Here is a 21,408-nt window from a genome sequence, read left to right as displayed (position 1 = left end):
AGATAGTTGCACCTGTATCAACGAGTGCCTTAACTGGTGAATCATATATTTCTACACTAACAGAGTTCCTTTCAACAGGGGTAACAAGGTTGACTATCTCCACATCAGTATTGGGTGGTTGTGGGGGTTTGGGTTTGGTAGACGTTAGTGTTGTGGAGTTATTAGTACTCTTGTTTCCTGTGCTGAGAACGTTAGCCTGGTGTTGCCTATCCTTGTTTCCAGGGATAGGCGCGCATCCCTAATGGTTAGTAGTGAAGTGCTGAGATTGATTATTAGGAGGTTGCCCAAATTTCTTACTGCGACACACATCAACACTGTGATGCCAAACTTTGCAATGAGCACATCGTGTGTTATATGCCGGACAAGAATAACGACTTAAGCATGACTTACCACATCCTTGGCATGGCCCTCTGTTTGGATTTCTGCGAAATGGTTGTTGCTGTGGCTGGTGGAACGGCTGGTTGAATGGCTGTTGGAATGGCTGTTGGATCGGCTGTTGGAATGGCTGCTGGAATGGCTGCTGGAATGGCTGCTGCTGGAATGACTGCTGGAATTGATGTTGGAACGGCTGTTGGAATGTCTGCTGGAATGGCTGCTGGAACGGCTGGTTGAATGTCTGTTGGAGCGGCTGCTGAGATAGCTGTTGGACCGGCTGTTGGGGCGCTTGCTGGGACGGCTGCTGTGATGACTGTTGGTGATAAAATGGTGTTCTGCTCTGTTGCTGACTTTTGGAGTGATGTTTTGCAGCAATGGCAGACACTTCCTGCTGTACCTCATGTATTTGGGCTTTTACCTCTGTTTGCAGTTTCGAGACTAGGTCATCGCACAATTTTGTCATTGATAACACATTGACAGTGTCATTATCACCAGTACATGCCAGTTCTTCTCGGGCCAAATCGACAAAGTGCCGCAAGTCAGAGAAGGTAGTAGGCTCCTTTCCTAAGACCCTACTTTTAATTTTGGCATTGAGTCCGTTCATAGCTACCTGAACTTTAGAATATTCTGGAAGTTCATGTCCAAGGGCCAACTTTTCGACACGCTCCAGGTATTTTTCTACATTCTCATCCGACCCTTGTTTTGTTGAGAAAAACTTGTTATTGGATGCTTTTTTTCCAAATCGTGCCACGAACAGTTCTTTGAATCGGACAAAGTCCTGTCGGTCTTCAGGAGAAAGCCCCTGAAGCCATAGAGCTGCCGCTCCCTCCAAATTAAAGGACATGGCAGCCATTGTTCTCTCATCTGTTAAGTGATGAAAGTCCTGCCAGTCTTTTAGGTTTGTGAGCCAAATTAATGGTGACTCAGAACCATTATACTTTTTGAGGTTTATTCCTCCTGACGCCATGTCTAATGGGAGCAATTCCAGCGGTGGGGGTGGTAAATGAAGTGTTGCTGGATCTTGTACAATGGCAGCAGCTTCTGGTGGATTTTCTTGCTGATTGTCTAATGTCACAGCATTTGGTTGGGCTTGTTCTGGTTGCTGGTCTTGTTGCTGCTCCTGTTGTTGGTTTTGCTGTTGTTCTTGTTGCTGCTGTTGTTCTTGTTGCTGCTGTTGTTGACGAAGGTTCTGTCTCCTTGGAGGCCGGCTGTAGTTTAGCGGAACAGTGATGTTCCTACTCCCTGGCATCGGGGACCTTAGGGATCACCACCAATCTTTTATACTGTTTTTGGGTTTGGTTTGGTTTGTGGTTTGTTGGTTTGTCTGAAATTAGGATGGAGACAGCCTGTTAAGTTTCGTGTATCTTTATTCGATGTTCCAGCTGTTAGTGAGCTTTGGGAACAGTTACACACAACTTATCCAGGTGTCACGTAATTTTGATTGGTCAAAACTGTTTCGGAGTTAATTAGCGCTATGTAACAAATGCAGCGATTGGTCATCGTATAGCGTGGGTTCTTAAGGACCTAAGGCATACAATATCCTTACTAACCAGGTGGTTATGTAAGTTTACCTGAGTCTAAAGTGGACATTAATTCTTTAACAATAGATGACACCTAGCGTAAAAAGCTAGTTCCGGGGTATTGATTGACATTGAGTGAATAGATTTACTTGAGGGGCCGAACCGAACAAAAAACCGGAATGCTGAGGTTTAGATAATTGTAGATATTGACAAGTATAATGTGATATCTAGCTGTCTTGAACAATAAAACACTTAAGGCGCTATACCACAAGGATTGTTAACAAAAATAGGGTTTTTGGTTAAGATATATGGAGTTAAAAGATAGCTATTTTCAGAAATAACTTTATTTATATGTATTTTAGTTAAAATGAAAAATGGTATGAAATATCAGTATGATATTTCTGCAAAAAGCACTGTATCATCTGCATACATTAAAAGAAAAATACTTATTAAATTAAGTTCAATTGATGGACAGCATTCATTAATAAAGTGCATTTCACAATCATTTACAAATAATGAGTACAAAATCGGGGAGAGAATTTCTCCTTGGAAGAGACCGATTGTATTTGAGAAAAAATATGAATAATAACCATTATGATTAACACAAGATTTGACCGAGCTATATAATGATTGAATTATTTGTAACATTTTCCCTCTTACACCCTGTTTAATCAATTTACTCCATAACTGAGATCTATCAATAAGATCGAATGCCTTCTTATCCACCAAACAACAATACAATTTCCCGCCCTTTTTACTTAAATACTTGTTAATTAAGGTTTGAAGTACATATATTGTATCTATTGTAGAATAGTGTGAAGCCAAATTGAGCATCTGTTATAATATCATTTTCAGTACTCCACTTTACTAAACGTTCATTCAATATGGATGTAAAAAGTTTACCCATACAGCTAACAAGAGTTATTCCTCTGTAGTTATTAATATTTTCAGTATCACCTTTCTTAAAAACTGGTGTGATAGGACCAGTAGACCAGGCCTCTGGAAATATGCCCGAATGAAAAATGGCATTAAAAAGCTTGACCAAAAATGGAGCAAGTATGTCCTTACAATCAAAGAAAAGTTCATCAAGTATTTTGTCGACACCACAACTTTTTTTTTTAATTTGCGTATAGAAAATAATACCTCTTGATCAATAATTTCCTTATCTAATTCATTAAACACACATGACAAATTGTTATCAATAACATCATTAGTATTGTTGGTACATTGATCCCCATCTAGGTTACATTGGCTCGCGAGATTCTTGAAGTGGAGGAAGAAATCATCAATTGAAAGTTTATCAGATGTCTTTGATTTACTTTTGCAGAAAATTTGTAAAAAGTGTTTTGGATTATGTTTTCTTAAATATTCCATCATATCACCTTCATGTCGTTGATATTCTCTTTTAAGTCTTACTTCATACTTTTTATAAGCGGTTCTTTTTCTCTACAAGCCCTTTATGATTACTGTCATTTTTCTCATTATCAAAATCATACAAGGCTCTTTTGTATTCGTTGTACTTTTGCTTACAAATATCATTTAACCAAGGTGTATCTTCTTTCAATGCTGATTTCTTCCTTTGACATTCATCAGATTTATGTAAATTACAAGTAAAAGCATCACACAACGGTAAACATACATCACGTAGAATAGAACCAACTCGTTCAATACATATTTCAATATCAACCGGGTTTGTCAATGAAGGTCTAAGTGAATCATTTAATGAATTCATATTTTCCATAAAATTTTGTCTTATCTCATTTATATTTCCATCCATCAATCGTATATTTTCACATACATATCTAGTATGAATATCATCTTTAATTTGTATTACTTCAGAGATTTGTTCTATTCTGAACGTAAAAAAGATATAGGTGCGTGGTCGGAGACAGGTTCAAAATTTCCAGACTACAAACTCTACTATGTCATGAAAGTTATTAGTCTCCACAAGTAGATAATCAATAAGGCTAGTACCATTCGTACTAAAAAATGTAACACTTCCCTCTCGGTCACAAGGATGTCGTCCATTCATTATTCTAAAACCAGTATTTTTACAGAATGACAATAATTTTCTACCGAAAGAATTAACTGTTTTATCCATATTTTTACGTTCAGTAATATCGCATATATCGTCAGAAACATAATCAGCGGATCGGTTAGTATTTATAGCTAAAGTATCATTTGCTATCATATCAAGCCTACAACCAGTTGGTGCATTGAGATCCCCAGTAATATAAACTTTGCCAAGATCACTATATCTTATTAAAGAATCTTGTAAGATTTGAAACATATCAATATCTCTTACATCATCATTTTCATAAAATACACTGTTTTCGGGAGGGAAATAACAAAATACGATGTATCTATCTATCGTGTTATCGTCAATTTTTTTTTCCATTTTATACCATCATAAATGTTTTCTACGACAGATATCTTATTTGATAAACATGATTTGTAGAATATCAATACACCGCCACCAATACCACTTTTCCTCGGGTATACCGATTAACCATATCCGTGCAATTCGAAATCATCTTTTTCAGATATCCAGCATTCGTTTAGACAAATAATATCATAATGTTCTATGACATTAAAGAAGTCTTTATTGCCTAATTTACTCATGAGTCCCTTTCCTACATTCCATGAGATAACTTTAATTTTAAGGTTATCATGACATGGTGGTACGCCACTCTCCGCGATTCCCTATGGATGTGGGGCCGGCCTAGCTTCTGTAGAACTCGTGGGAGCACTTCCGGTATTGCTAGTAGCTGCCGCGTCACAAACTTCAGAAGCACGATGTCTTTCGTGGTTACTGACTGTCTCGGCCTCACAGTAGCTCGCTGATCAGACTCCTTAATGCGTTTCATGACCGGATACAACTTTCTACGCCGTTCTTCGACATCCGATGGAAACTGTTCGTATCCCATACCGTGTTCCTACAAGTTTATATGAGCTTCTTTTGACCCTCAAGAGGTCCCGATAGAATATAAATCTGGCGACGATCGGTCGGTGTCTGCCACCGATATGCCTACCAAACCTATGCACATTTCCAAACTCAATTTTGTCACGGATGTCCAATTCTTTATCAAGAAAGTCACGAAGCTTGTGTTCAGTCATCTCGTCCCTTGACTCTCCACCTAGTCCCGTGAAAACCAAATTATTTTTCATAGAACGACATTGCAAGCTCGCTCATCCTTAAGCTATGCTATCCTATGATTAATTAGGTCTATTTCATCTCGCTGATCACTCAGCCTTCTAACAGTAACACTATCGGTAACACTACTGATTTTAATCATATATACCCCGAATTATACTGCTTCGTTTGAGCCTCCTAGACTAAATATATATTGCTTCTTCCTTCCTTTGAAAATCCTTGATATTCAGGCAGCGTAGTAAAAGTTTGTTATTATAATCCAATTGCTTTCTACTTCTGTAAATATAATGCAATCTTACAACTGGAGTTATTGCGAAGGACAATGGAATGTTGTTACCTTTCATGCATACAAGAATTTGCATTAGTCATTGAAGCAGGCCTAGAACATTGTCGTCATCTGATGATGGCCAATCAGAACAGCTTTCAGAATCTAGAAAGTAAATATTGGATGTATGATAAAGTGTTTGAATTATTATATATGGGTAACGTTTATGATTACGAGGCGCTTATGGCGAATTTTACCACAAAAAGATGACATCACCAGGAAGGCTTATGGTCATCAGAACAGGATTTGTCCTTGATCTCAAACGTCCTATCAGCAGATTTGGTAATACTTTGATTTTACATTGCACAACTTCAGCAGATTTGGTAATAATTTGATTTTACATTGCACAACTTCAGAAGGTTTGGTAATAATCGATTTCACATGGCACAACGTCCTATCAGCATATTTGGTAATAATTTGATTTTACATTGCACAACTTCAGCAGATTTGGTAATAATTTGATTTAACATTGCACAACTTCAGAAGGTTTGGTAATAATTGATTTCACATGGCACATCGTCCTATCAGCAGATTTGGTAATAATTTGATTAAATATTTGTTTCTCTGTATTCTGTATTCTGTATTACGTATTTGGCTGTCTGCATCCACGTGCTCTATTCATTGTATGCCTTTTTATTGGCGAAACTGTTATCAATTTAATATGGTGGTATTCCACTGAAGCTGGCCTTGATCTTCTAAGTCATTGCAGATTGCCTTACAAACTTTGAACTTTGAATCATTACACATGTGAGTTGATAAATACTGTTATGCAATCATCACGTTTTGTTACGGAGTTATATAACACACAAAAACAAACAAACAACTCGCGAAGCTGTTTATGATTCGAGCCCCACTGGTGTTGTGTAATATTTCCTTAACAGAAAATGTTAAAATGAACTAATTTTGAAGGACTATTTTATGAAATTATTACGCCGAGGTATCAGCCAATCAGAGGTGACTTTACAAACAGCTACGTTATTTAATAGGTTATGAGACGATAACGTAAATTACAAGCAAAATTGAATTATTTTACTCAGAAGTGAACAAAAACTTGGCTAATCTTTCACAGGATGGCTGTATTGATATTCTGATTGACACACCAGAAATTCAATTATACATCGTATGAGAGATATCGACAAACTCTGAACTTTGAAAGTAAATACAGGGAATTTTGTTTTAGTAGGCACCACTTTTGAAAAAATAAAAACAGTGTTTTGATATTTTGGGTGCTACGGGTTTCCTAAACCATCAAACCTGAAAACTAGTTCGAACATCATGAATACGAATAAAGCTCGGAATGAGACGCTCTCTGAACAATGAGAACACTCCCGCCAGTCTTCACTGATGCTTACAAAACTTTATATAATTACTGTTATTACAAAGTGTTTGGCTTTTGGCTGGGTTTCACGTGTAAGACAAGTTAATGATGACGAGAAACATCCGGACGTTTCTCTGTACGTCTGCCTTGGTTATATAGAGAATGTTGTGTATCGCGACCCGTGATCCCCCCGCCTTTCCCCCCATCCTCCCTCCCTGGGTGATTGACAGTGATGTACTCTGTAAAGACCCACACTCGTGTGTATAATACGTTAGATATCAGTGGGTGAGGATTGTTAACATGTTTTACACGTGAAGAGTAGTACACATCTCCGCACACGCCAACATTCGATATATACGTGTGCGTTTTAACATCGCGGCTACATAATCTGTACAAAGACAGTATACTGTAAACAAGGAGGATCCGAGAGTGATCCACCCCGGAATGGCCCTCCACAACCACAAGGGGATGAGCGTGGCCGCCCTGGTGGCCGTGCTGGTGTTTGTCCTCGGAATACTCATTGGTTTCTTCTCCAAGTCGTTCTATGGACCCGATTCTGGACAGTGTCCGAGTGCTGGGCTACAGCGACTGACGAAGGATGCGGACCGCGGCATCACAGAAACTCTCCTGGACCTTATTGATGCCCAACACATGGACAGTGTTTACAGGTATGGTCACGTGGTATTGTGTGATACCAGGGTATTTTGATGGCTCTTTCCTGATCATTTGCCATTTGTATTCCAAGTGGTTATATATCTAAGTACTATGTACGTGTTATTTAGATTTAACATTTACAAATGTATCTTTATGTACAGACTTATATGACTATTTTGGTTAATGGCATTCTTTGAGTTGTGAGCACACGTAATTTATTGGCGCTATCATTGTGAAAACGAGATCTTAGATGGTTTTTCAGATGCTTTAAATCAAACACGAAGCAGCATTTGTAAAAATAAATAAGCCCGCTACTTATTTCAGAACAGTTTATTGAAAATAATTATAAATTATACATTGTTCTGAAAATATAAGCTGTGTATTGGCAAGGGTTAGAAAATAGTAACTTCTTCCTTTCTGTCCCAATCCAAAATTACAGTTTATAAACAAGTTATAACAACAACAATGCAAATATATACGTCTCGGTAGAAGGTCAGTTTAATTGTCGCACAAGCTAAAATGATAAAATACAGCAAAAATATATGTGGTACGTGTTTTCCGAAGACACCAATACTGGTTGTAGGATAAAAATGTATAGCGCAACATGCTAGCCAAGGGTATTCAGTGCGATACAGAGATAGTATTGTACTGAATAAATACACTTGGCAAGCGAAGTTGCATGAATACTGAATCGTGCATTGACACAATTTACTCAATATTGTATTTTAACAACAAAATCGCGTAAATTTTTCAGAGAGTTGACATCCAAACCGAGACTGGCGGGGACTGAGAGTCAGCGAGAGAGTGCCGACTACGTACACAACTTGTTCCAAGAGTTTGGTCTGACGTCACACATAGATACCTATGACGTGTTTTTATCTTACCCAGTCGAGGAACACGACAACTTTGTGAGTACTTGAGTTTTGAAATATTTGTATCTAATTTTATCTTGATAGCGACCAGAAACGTATTAACAAGAAATATCCGTATGGAAGTGATATATAACGTATATATTATATATCCTAATCGTTACGTATGTTTGACCCCAGGCTGCTATAGTGAGTGGGGATGACATCGAGGAATACCGTACGGTGTCCCTGGAGGAGCTAACACCAGAAGATACCAGACATCCGGACGAAGTACAGGCCTTTAATGCCTTTTCTCCAAGCGGTGACGTCACTGTAAGTGTCCCATGCTTTCCCACCAGCTGTTTTAGACTATAGATTACTTGCCTTAGTACCAATTATCTCCGCTATACATATATCTATATTCATTCGAGATCGAGTTTGTAATGCTGTACATATCTCTATATTAATTCGAGGTCGAGTTGATAATACTGTACATATCTCTATATTAATTCGTGGTCGAGTTGATAATACTTTACATATCTCTATATTAATTCGAGGTCGAGTTGATAATACTTTACATATCTCTATTTCATTCCTGGTCGATTTGATAATACTGTAACTTACATATCTCTATATTAATTCGAGGTCGAGTTGATAATACTGTACATGTCTCGATATTAATTCGAGGTCGAGTTGATAATACTGTACATATCTCGATATTAATTCGAGGTCCAGTTTCTAATATTTTACATATCTCAATATTTATTCGAGGTCGAGTTGATTATAATGTTCATATCTCTAAATTCATTCGAGGTCGAGTTAATACTTTGAGAATTTATGTTCCAGGCCGACTTGGTGTATGTTAATTATGGAAGAGCAGAAGATTTTGATAAACTCCATGAACTTGGGTTTAATTGTTCCGGTAAAATAGTAATTGCTAGATATGGCAAAATTTTCCGAGGAAATAAGGTAAATACTTTGTTTTTCAACAACGGCGTAAAACAAGAAATGGAACTGTTTGATAGGGAAATGTTTTGATCTTTAATATATCAGAAAGTCCATTAGTAGGCATTCGACATCACTGTAATAAGGATTGGTTAATTGATGTTTGTGATTATAAGGATGGTTATTAGGTCTGTTTACTATATACATGTAAATATGAAGTAAATGATTGAATATCAAAATTTACATCTGTTAGAGTTATCGTTCTTTAAACGTACACTTTGGTTTCTTTCTTGTTTCGTGTATCTTTTTCTTGTTACCTTTATCCTTTCTCTTCCTTTGCTTTCCCTTTCTTTTCTTCCTACCTTCCTTTTATCTCTTGTCTCATCTCTCTCTCCCATCCGCGTTTATCTCCCCTCCTCTTTCACTTCGTTTTTGCTACTCTTCCTTTTCATCCTCTCTCTATCATTCTTCGTCTTTTCTTTATTGCCTATCCTCCCTCTCATTCTTTTCTAATCTCCCCACTTTCTCTCGTTTCCCCGTCTTTCTCTTCTTCCTCTCTCCCTCATTTCATGTTTTCCGTGTTTGTTTCCTTATTTCTCCTCTCCCTTTCCTGCTTTCTCCCCATTACGTCTCCCCCTCCTTTCTTACATTCTGTCCTCCATTGCCCCCCTCCCCGCCTTAACCTGTCTAGGTTCTATTTGCCCACCAAGCCGGGGCCGTAGGAGTTATATTGTACTCGGATCCTGCTGACTACGGTCCACCTCCCTCCAACACCACGACGTCCGGACTAGCTGACCCCTACCCCGACACGTGGTGGTTACCGGACACGGGCATGCAAAGGGGCAACATTATACTGACCAAAGGTGACCAGGCTACTCCGGGATACCCCGCCCTCTGTAAGTTATTTCTTATCATACTCCGGGATACCACGCCCTCTGTAAGTTATTTCTTATTATACTCCGGGATACCCCGCCCTCTGTTAGTTATTGCTGATCATACTCCGGGATACCCCGCCCTCTGTACATTATTTCTGATCATACTTCGGGATACCCCGCCCTCCGTAGGTTATTTCTGATCATACTCCGGGATACCCCGCCCTCCGTGAGATATTTCTGATCATACTCCGGGATACCCCGCCCTCTGTAAGTTATTTCTGATCATACTACGGGATACCCCGCCCTCTGTAAGTTATTTCTTATCATACTCCGGGATACCCCGCCCTCTGTAAGTTATTTCTGATCATACTCCGGGATACCCCGCCCTCTGTAAGTTATTTATGATCATACTCCGGGATACCCCGCCCTCTGTAAGTTATTTTTGATCATACTCCGGGATACCCCGCCCTCTGTAAGTTATTTCTGATCATACTCCGGGATACCCCGCCCTCTGTAAGTTATTTCTTATCATACTCCGGGATACCCCGCCCTCTGTAAGTTATTTCTATCATACTCCGGGATACCCCGCCCTCTGTAAGTTATTTCTGATCATACTCCGGATACCCGGTAAGTATTTCCCATACTCGGATACCCCGCCCTCTGTAAGTTATTTTTGATCATACTCCGGGATACCCCGCCCTCTGTAAGTTATTTTTGATCATACTCCGGGATACCCCGCCCTCTGTAAGTTATTTCTTACCATACTCCGGGATACCCCGCCCTCTGTAAGTTATTCTGATCATACTCTAGGATACCCCGCCCTCTGTAAGTTATTTCTTATCATACTCCGGGATACCCCGCCCTCTGGTATCCGCCTTTAAGTTATTCTGATCTTACTCTAGGATACCCCGCCCTCTGTAAGTTAGTCTGATCATACTCCGAGATACCCCGCCATATGTAAGTTATTTCTTACCATACTTCGGGATACCCCGCCCTCTGTAAGTTATTCTGATCATACTCCGAAATACCCCGCCCTCTGTAAGTTATTTATGATCATACTCCGGGATACCCCGCCCTCTGTAAGTTATTTTTGATCATACTCCGGGATACCCCGCCCTCTGTAAGTTATTTCTTATCATACTCCGGGATACCCCGCCCTCTGTAAGTTATTTCTTATCATACTCCGGGATACCCCGCCCTCTGTAAGTTATTTCTTATCATACTCCGGGATACCCCGCCCTCTGTAAGTTATTTTTGATCATACTCCGGGATACCCCGCCCTCTGTAAGTTATTTCTTACCATACTCCGGGATACCCCGCCCTCTGTAAGTTATTTCTTACCATACTTCGGGATACCCCGCCCTCTGTAAGTTATTTCTTACCATACTCCGGGATACCCCGCCCTCTGTAAGTTATTCTGATCATACTCTAGGATACCCCGCCCTCTGTAAGTTAGTCTGATCATACTCCGAGATACCCCGCCCTATGTAAGTTATTTCTTACCATACTTCGGGATAACCCGACCTCTGTAAGTTATTCTGATCATACTCCGAGATACCCCGCCCTATGTAAGTTATTTCTTTTATTCTTACCATACTCCGGGATACCCCGCCCTCTGTAAGTTATTTCTTACCATACTCCGGGATACCCCGCCCTTTGTAAGTTATTCTGATCTTATTCTAGGATACCCCGCCCTTTGTAAGTTATTCTGATCATACTCCGGGATACCCCGCCCTATGTAAGTTATTTCTTACCATACTTCGGGATACCCCGCCCTCTGTAAGTTATTCTGATCATACTCCGAGATACCCCGCCCTCTGTAAGTTATTTCTTACCATACTCCGGGATACCCCGCCCTCTGTAAGTTATTTCTGATCATACTCCGGGATACCCCGCCCTCTGTAAGTTATTTCTTATCATACATCGGGATACCCCGCCCTCTGTAAGTTAATTCTTATCATGCATCGGGATACCCCGCCCTCTGTAAGTTATTCTTATCATACTCCGGGATACCCCGCCCTCTGTAAGTTATTTCTTACCATACTCCGGGATACCCCGCCCTCTGTAAGTTATTTCTTACCATACTCCGGGATACCCCGCCCTCTGTAAGTTATTCTGATCTTACTCTAGGATACCCCGCCCTCTGTAAGTTATTTCTGATCATACTCCGGGATACCCCGCCCTCTGTAAGTTATTTTTGATCATACTCCGGGATACCCCGCCCTCTGTAAGTTATTCTGATCTTACTCTAGGATACCCCGCCCTCTGTAAGTTATTTCTGATCATACTCCGGGATACCCCGCCCTCTGTAAGTTATTTTTTATCATACTCCGGGATACCCCGCCCTCTGTAAGTTATTTCTGATCATACTCCGGGATACCCCGCCCTCTGTAAGTTATTTCTTACCATACTCCGGGATACCCCGCCCTCTGTAAGTTATTTCTTACCATACTCCGGGATACCCCGCCCTCTGTAAGTTATTTTTGATCATACTCCGAGATATCCCGCCCTATGTATGTAAGTTATTTCTTACCATACTCCGGGATACCCCGCCCTCTGTAAGTTATTTCTGATCATACTCCGGGATACCCCGCCCTCTGTAAGTTATTTCTGATCATACTCCGGGATACCCCGCCCTCTGTAAGTTATTTCTGATCATACTCCGGGATACCCCGCCCTTTGTAAGTTATTCTGATCTTACTCTAGGATACCCCGCCCTCTGTAAGTTATTTCTGATCATACTCCGGGATACCCCGCCCTCTGTAAGTTATTTCTGATCATACTCCGGGATACCCCGCCCTCTGTAAGTTATTTCTGATCATACTCCGGGATACCCCGCCCTCTGTAAGTTATTTCTTACCATACTCCGGGATACCCCGCTCTCTGTAAGTTATTTCTTACCATACTCCGGGATATCCCGCCCTCTGTAAGTTATTTTTGATCATACTCCGGATATCCCGCCCTATGTAAGTTATTTCTTCTACCATACTCCGGGATACCCCGCCCTCTGTAAGTTATTTCTGATCATACTCCGGGATACCCCGCCCTCTGTAAGTTATTTCTGATCATACTCCGGGATACCCCGCCCTCTGTAAGTTATTTCTGATCATACTCCGGGATACCCCGCCCTCTGTAAGTTATTTCTTATCATACTCCGGGATACCCCGCCCTCTGTAAGTTATTTTTGATCATACTCCGGGATACCCCGCCCTCTGTAAGTTATTTCTGATCATACTCCGGGATACCCCGCCCTCTGTAAGTTATTTCTTATCATACTCCGGGATACCCCGCCCTCTGTAAGTTATTTCTGATCATTACTCCGGGATACCCCGCCCTCTGTAAGTTATTTCTTATCATACTCCGGGATACCCCGCCCTCTGTAAGTTATTTCTGATCATACCTCGGGATACCCGCCTGGATACCCCGCTCTCTGTAAGTTATTTATGACCCTCTGTTAGTTATTTCTGATCATACTTCGGGATGCCCCGCCCTCTGTAAGTTATTTCTTATCATACTTCGGGATACCCCGCCCTCTGTAAGTTATTTCTTACCATACTCCGGGATACCCCGCCCTCTGTAAGTTATTTTTGATCATACTCCGGGATACCCCGCCCTCTGTAAGTTATTTCTTATCATACTCCGGGATACCCCGCCCTCTGTAAGTTATTTCTGATCATACCTCGGGATAATCCGCCCTCTGTAAGTTATTTCTTATTTTTTTTATCGTAAATAACTTTTTATATTCCGCATGAGGCGAAATACAATGTCGGTTAATATAAGCCGATTGGCCTCATTCTGGTAGAAGAAAAAAGTCAATACGCGAAACTTACACGTTAGTACGAAATTTTGGCTTTATTACGAATTTTTGGCGTAATTACGCGAAAAATACTACGGTATATATTACATTGTTTGAGCTCTCGGAAGCCACATTTTGATTCTGGAAGCCACATATAATATGGACGAGCAAGAACTCCATCATTTTACCCATTGCGTTGTCTGGAATGCTGATGTTCACTCAAAATAAATGTTTAAAACAACATAATTATATTGCTTTATCTGATAAATTCTTACTCTTATATTTTTAGATCACCTGAGACGAAGTCTCAATTGACCTATTCTAATCGCCTTTTGTCCGTCGTCGTCCGTCGTGCGTCGTCCGTCGTATGGTGATAAACAATTCACTTTTTTCGACTTCTTCTCCAAAACTACTGAACCAAATTTGCTGAAATTTTGCAGAAACCTTCCATAGCCAAATGTCCACAAAAATTGTGTATTGTATGGCCCCAGCCCTCCAGGAGCCTAAGGGGTGGGGCCAAAAGGGGTCAAATAGGCTAAAACTTCAAAAATCTTCTTCTGAAATTCCAGAAATGGCAGAATCAAATACTCTTCATTGATTGAAATTTCTCAAGGCCCTCTACAAAATTGTGAATTATATGTCCCTTTGGTCTCGATTTCCCCCTGGGGAGGGGGTTAAGTTTACTATAGTTTATATAGTGAAAACACATTTTGGAGCATTATTTGGTCATTTATAATAGAAATTAGTAAAATGTCAGAATTATCCTTTTGAAATGGCCATTGAATCCTATTAACAAATTTTCCATGACTGACTCCAAGGGGCCTTAGGGGCGGGGCAAAACGGGTCAAATAGGCTAAAACTTCAAAAATCTTCCTCTGAAATTCTGGAACTGGTAGAATCAAATACTCTTCATTGATTGAAATTTCTCAAGGCCCTCTACAAAAAATGTGAATTATATGACCCTGGAGTCCCAGGTTTCCCCCTGGGGAGGGAGTCAAGTTTACTTTAGTTTATATAGGAAAAACACATTTTGGAGCATTATTTGGTCATTAATAATAGAAAATTAGTAAAATGTTGTCAAAATTATCCCTTTGAAATGACCATTGAATCCTATTAACAAATTTTCCATGACTGATTCCAAGGGGCCTTAGGGGCGGGGCAAAACGGGTCAAATAGGCTAAAACTTCAAAAATCTTCTTCTGAAATTCTGGAAATGGTAGAATCAAATACTCTTCATTGATTGAAATTTCTCAAGGCCCTCTACAAAAATTGTGAATTATATGACCCTGGAGTCCCAGGTTTCCCCCTGGGGAGGGAGTCAAGTTTACTATAGTTTATATAGGAAAAACACATTTACGAATGTTATTTGCTTATCTTTCATAGGAAATTAGTCAAACTGGGTTAGAAGTTTTAGCCTGAGATAACATTTTTATCGCCATATCCATATTGGTCCTGGCCGACCCCCAGGGGCGTTAAGGGTAGGGTCAAAAGGGGTGTGAAATAGGCTAAAACTTCAAAATTCTTCTGAATTCACAGATTTGATAGAACCAGATACTCATCATAGATTGGAAGGTCGTAAGGCCCTTTACAAAAATTGTGAATTTCGTGGCCCTGGGATCACAGATTTTCCCCTGGGGAGGGGGTCAAGTTTACTATAGTTTATATAGGAAAAACACATTTATGAACATTATTTGCTTAGTTTTAATAGGACCATATTGGTCCTGGCTGACCCCCAGGGACCAGAGGGGCGGGGCCAAAATGTGTTAATCATAAAATCACTGACACTGACTGACTTCTAAGTTGGTTTTGTTGTTTAACGTTGGCAAAGCAAATTGGAATTTGAAGCATAAGGTTTGGTAACATAATACACTAACTATCAAAATGAAAAACAAAAAATAAAAATTCTAATACAAAGGTTCAACTTTAAAGTTTATTCTGATTCGTAAATACCTTTTACAGATTTGAATCAACTTTGCAATGCTCTTTCTGTAACAGTACTCATGTGACCGTCAAGGCCTCTTGGGCCTCTTGTTTATACAATAAGGCGAATAGTTTTATACCATTTTTTCAGGGTACAGCCAAAGACTGTCTGAGGAGGAGCTGGAGAGGAAACTGCCACAGATACCGTGTCATCCTATAGGGTACAGAGACGCCTATAATATTCTCAGGTAAAGTATTACATGCAGAGACACCTATAATATCCACAGGTAACGCATTCACATACAGAGACACCTATAATATCCTCAGGTAAAGTATTACATACAGAGACAACTATGATATCCTCAGGTAAAGTATTACATGCAGAAACACCTATAATATCCTCAGGTAAAGTATTACATACAGAGACACCTATAATATCCACAGGTAACGCATTCACATACAGAGACACCTATAATATCCTCAGGTAAAGTATTACATACAGAGACACCTATAATATCCTCAGGTAAAGTATTGCATACAGAGACACCTATAATATCCTCAGGTAAAGTATTGCATACAGAGACACCTATAATATCTCTAGGTAAAGTATTGCATACAGAGACACCTAAAATATCCTCAGGTAAAGTATTACATACAGAGACACCTATAATATCCTCAGGTAAAGTATTGCATACAGAGACACCTATAATATCCTCAGGTAAAGTATTACATACAGAGACACCTATAATATCCTCAGGTAAAGTATTACATACAGAGACACCTATAATATCCTCAGGTAAAGTATTACATACAGAGACACCTATAATATCCTCAGGTAAAGTATTGCATACAGAGACACCTATAATATCTCTAGGTAAAGTATTGCATACAGAGACACCTATAATATCCTCAGGTAAAGTATTACATACAGAGACACCTATAATATCCTCAGGTAAAGTATTGCATACAGAGACACCTATAATATCCTCAGGTAAAGTATTACATACAGAGACACCTATAATATCCTCAGGTAAAGTATTACATGCAGAGACACCTATAATATCCTCAGGTAAAGTATTGCATACAGAGACACCTATAATATCCTCAGGTAAAGTATTACATACAGAGACACCTATAATATCCTCAGGTAAAGTATTACATACAGAGACACCTATAATATCCTCAGGTAAAGTATTACATGCAGAGACACCTACAATGTATAATATCTTCAGGTAAAGTATTACATACAGAGACACCTTTAATATCCTCAGGTAAAGTATTACATGCAGAGACACCTATAATATCCTCAGATAAAGTATTACATACAGAGACACCTATAATATCCTCAGGTAAAGTATTACATACAGAGACACCTATAATATCCTCAGGTAAAGTATTACATACAGAGACACCTATAATATCCTCAGGTAAAGTATTACATACAGAGACACCTATAATAACCTCAGGTAAAGTATTACATGCAGAGACACCTACAATGTTTAATATCTTCAGGTAAGGTATTACATACAGAGACACCTATAATATCCTCAGGTAAAGTATTACATACAGAGACACCTATAATATCCTCAGGTAAAGTATTACATACAGAGACACCTATAATATCCTCAGGTAAAGTATTACATGCAGAGACACCTATAATATCCCTAGGTAAAGTATTACATACAGAAACACCTATAATATCCTCAGGTAAAGTATTACATACAGAGACACCTATAATATCCTCAGGTAAAGTATTACATACAGAGACACCTATAATATCCTCAGGTAAAGTATTACATACAGAGACACCTATAATATCCTCAGGTAAAGTATTACATACAGAGACACCTATAATATCCTCAGGTAAAGTATTACATACAGAGACACCTATAATATCCTCAGGTAAAGTATTACATACAGAGACACCTATAATATCCTCAGGTAAAGTATTACATGCAGAGACACCTATAATATCCTCAGGTAAAGTATTACATACAGAGACACCTATAATATCCTCAGGTAAAGTATTACATACAGAGACACCTATAATATCCTCAGGTAAAGTATTACATACAGAGACACCTATAATATCCTCAGGTAAAGTATTACATACAGAGACACCTATAATATCCCTAGGTAAAGTATTGCATACAGAGACACCTATAATATCCTCAGGTAAAGTATTACATACAGAGACACCTATAATATCCTCAGGTAAAGTATTGCATACAGAGACACCTATAATATCCTCAGGTAAAGTATTACATACAGAGACACCTATAATATCCCTAGGTAAAGTATTGCATACAGGGACACCTATAATATCATCAGGTAAAGTATTACATACAGAGACACCTATAATATCCTCAGGTAAAGTATTACATACAGAGACACCTATAATATCCCTAGGTAAAGTATTGCATACAGGGACACCTATAATATCATCAGGTAAAGTATTACATACAGAGACACCTATAATATCCTCAGGTAAAGTATTACTTGCAGAGACACCTATAATATCCTCAGGTGAAGAATCACAGTAAAATTCTTCTCAAAACTTTATGAATTGTGTCTATCCTGTCGGAATCGTTGTTGATGATAATTTTTCGTAGACGGTTTAGTTATATTCTTTGATTCCGAGAGGATGTTATCCCTCAATCTTCCAACATTAGATCATCTATTGATATTTCCAGGGAGCTGAAAGGGGAGGAGGTATTCCCGGAATGGCGGGGAGATCTTAACCTTACTTACAGGTTCGGCCCAAACCTATGGAACAACCGGTACGTAGATATTAGTTCACCTGGTCCAAACAGCTGTCGAGAGTATGCAATGGCGCTGTGTCCGCCCGTCTGTCGGTCAACATATCGTTTGGATGGATTGGATGAATAGTAACCAAATTTGCCAGAAACATACTGAGGGGAACATACTTTATAAATTTTAGCCGCCTTGGCCACCTAGAGACAGGGAGAGCGGGCCCAAATGGGGGTTAACTGGAGGTGAATCCTTCAAATCGCTACTAGTCATAAAGTTCTTCGTGAATTGTAACTATTTGGCCAAAACATCCTTTGGAAAATAGATCATTAAGAGGCTATATAAATCTTGGCCTTGGCAAATTTGGGCAAGGAGGGATCGGTCCATTAATGGGAAACAGCGGTAGATCCTTTGAATGTATTTAACAAAATGCATCAAACATCCTCGGGGGAGAGGCGGGTCTTTGATACATGTACATGTCCTCTGTGCCTCTTATTACAACATGTAACATATATAGTTATTTTATGCGATGTGTGCCATGTAAATATGCATTCATTATTCATAATCAAAGATGATGGTAGAAGGTCAAACCTCTTTTATACAATATACATTGGTGATGCTCTTTTTTCAGGAAAATAAGACTTGTCGTAAAAAATGAGAACCGTACAGTTCCGATACATAATGTAATAGGCAAGATCACAGGTGCTATAGAACCAGGTACGTCATACTATTGTTATTGTATATGTAAATCCTGGTTAGAAACAGGTAAATTCATTACTGCTTTTACATGCTGCCAGATGTGAGAAATAAAACAATAAACTATTTCTATGGAGGATTGATCTCTCTGAGTCTCTGCTAAATTGCACCAAACATAATCAAGATATTAGCGTGTTTGAAAAGGTTCGAGTGCAGCACTGTTCAGCTGTTTCGGCCTTCTAGTAATTCTAAGAACCAATACTGTTGACAACAGACGACTGAAGCCCAAATTTAACATAGCACTCACTCCAAAATTAACAGCGGGTCACCAAATATAATGATTTTTTTTCCAATATTTTTATCAAAAAAAATAAATCCGACATTATTATGACGATTTCTTTTTCAGACCGTTACGTCATCTTTGGTAACCATAGAGACGCTTGGGTGTACGGCGGCCTGGATCCAGCTTCCGGTGGGGTCGTCCTCATAGAGACAGCCCGGATATTTGGGAAACTACTAGAAACAGGTGCGTTACGTTAACTGATTTATGAACTTTTGCTCATATAGTAGTGGAAGTTTATTGTAATTTTCCAAAACCAGAAGCAGACGCCTGTGATTGATGTTAGCTAAAATATTACAACCAGTTCTTGTAAAAGTGACTTGGATCCATAACTGTATGGGATATGCCTCATTGTGTTGTAGGCTGGCGTCCGAGGCGAACTCTTTTGTTTTGTAGTTGGGACGCGGAGGAATACGGACTTGTCGGTTCCTACGAGTGGGTCGAGGTATGTTAGGCTCATGATAGACAGACAGTGATGGGAAAAAATTCTAAATAGCTATCAAAGGTTTCATTTAAATATATTTAAATATACTACTTTATACATATATATTTACAGTTTGCACTGACATAGACTCAATAACCATGCTTTCTAGTTTAATCATTATCAGTGTATAATGATAGTACAACACGTGCAGCGAATCTATTGTTACGGAAATAGTCGCTTGCGTAGCAACGTGGGGTCATGACCCCTACTTTGGTAGTCCTGAATATATGAATTAATGACTCGATAACAATCAGCAGTTCAATCGAATTCGTTGACGATGACAAGAGTGAAAAAAATATGTTTATTTTAATAAAAAAAATATGCAACTGTCACGAGAATAAATAATATTCATTTACATTAAAAACTGTAAATATAAGGGATAGGTTTTTTTATTTCGTTGAGGTTATGAGAGTATAATGATAATGGAGCACGTGTAAATTATGTAACCCTGGCTTAAGGTTACGAGGGTATAATGATAATGGAGCACGTGTAAATTTTATTTAACCGGGCTTCGCCGGGGTTACATAATTTACACGTGCTCCATTATCATTATATACCCTCATAATATGAACAAAATAAAAATCTATTCGTTACATGTAAGTATGCACTAATGACATGTTTTTATTGTACAGGAAAACTTAAAATGGCTGACGTCAAACGCCGTTGCCTATATCAACGTCGACTCTTCTATAACTGGTTAGTTTTTCTAAAAAGGAATCATCGACTGAATTGAGACTGTCGAAGATTTTTCGACAATTTCCGACATTGCTCGGTAAATCCCGTAGACAGCATGACAACATTTTACGAACTTTGTGAATACATTTATTTATTGTATGCCGATACTGCCTGTTAAATTGTTAACACAGAAATTATATTTTCTCAAAACAATTTACGTGATTGTACCGCATATTTTATAACATTCACTGAGGAGTCTTAAAAAACGGGTTTGACAAGTCAAAAATATTATTTGGACCTTTGCCAGACGTATTTCATTCTGTAAAATTTAATCATGAAATTAAATGAACGAAATATACATGTAAGGCGATGGTTTTCCTGGTCTATATTTGTAAGCATGACATCACTTTGAAACTCTGTCATATGATCAACTGCCCTGCAGGTAGGACGTTAGAATTGAACCTACTGCCCCTGTTGCGTGATCATAAAAGGCGACTAAATTTGGGATCTTGTCACAACACGAATACACCACATTCATACACACTAAACGCCACATACATGGGGGGCCGTCCTTACATGACTCTGTAAGTAATTGATGAAATGTTTTCGTACTTGTACAGGTAACAGGACAGTGCTACTGAGGACTGTTCCTCTTCTACAGCAAGTCTTTTTTGATGCTGCCAAACAGGTAAACAACCTCGCCCTGTGATATTGTTTCTCTGTCATTGACGC

At 39.1% G+C, this 21,408-nt stretch overlaps 1 pseudogene; it reads left to right on the top strand.

Moving 5' to 3' along the window:
• Positions 1-6,948: 6,948 nt before the first annotated feature.
• The window catches only part of LOC138329593 (N-acetylated-alpha-linked acidic dipeptidase 2-like), a 35,582-nt pseudogene continuing 21,122 nt past the window's right edge, over positions 6,949-21,408 (top strand).

The sequence above is a fragment of the Argopecten irradians genome, chromosome 8 (genome assembly GCF_041381155.1).
Source record: "Argopecten irradians isolate NY chromosome 8, Ai_NY, whole genome shotgun sequence".
Lineage (NCBI taxonomy): Eukaryota > Metazoa > Mollusca > Bivalvia > Pectinida > Pectinidae > Argopecten > Argopecten irradians.
The sequence above is the reverse complement of the archived record's forward strand: the minus strand, read 5'-3'. Positions and strand labels throughout refer to the sequence as shown.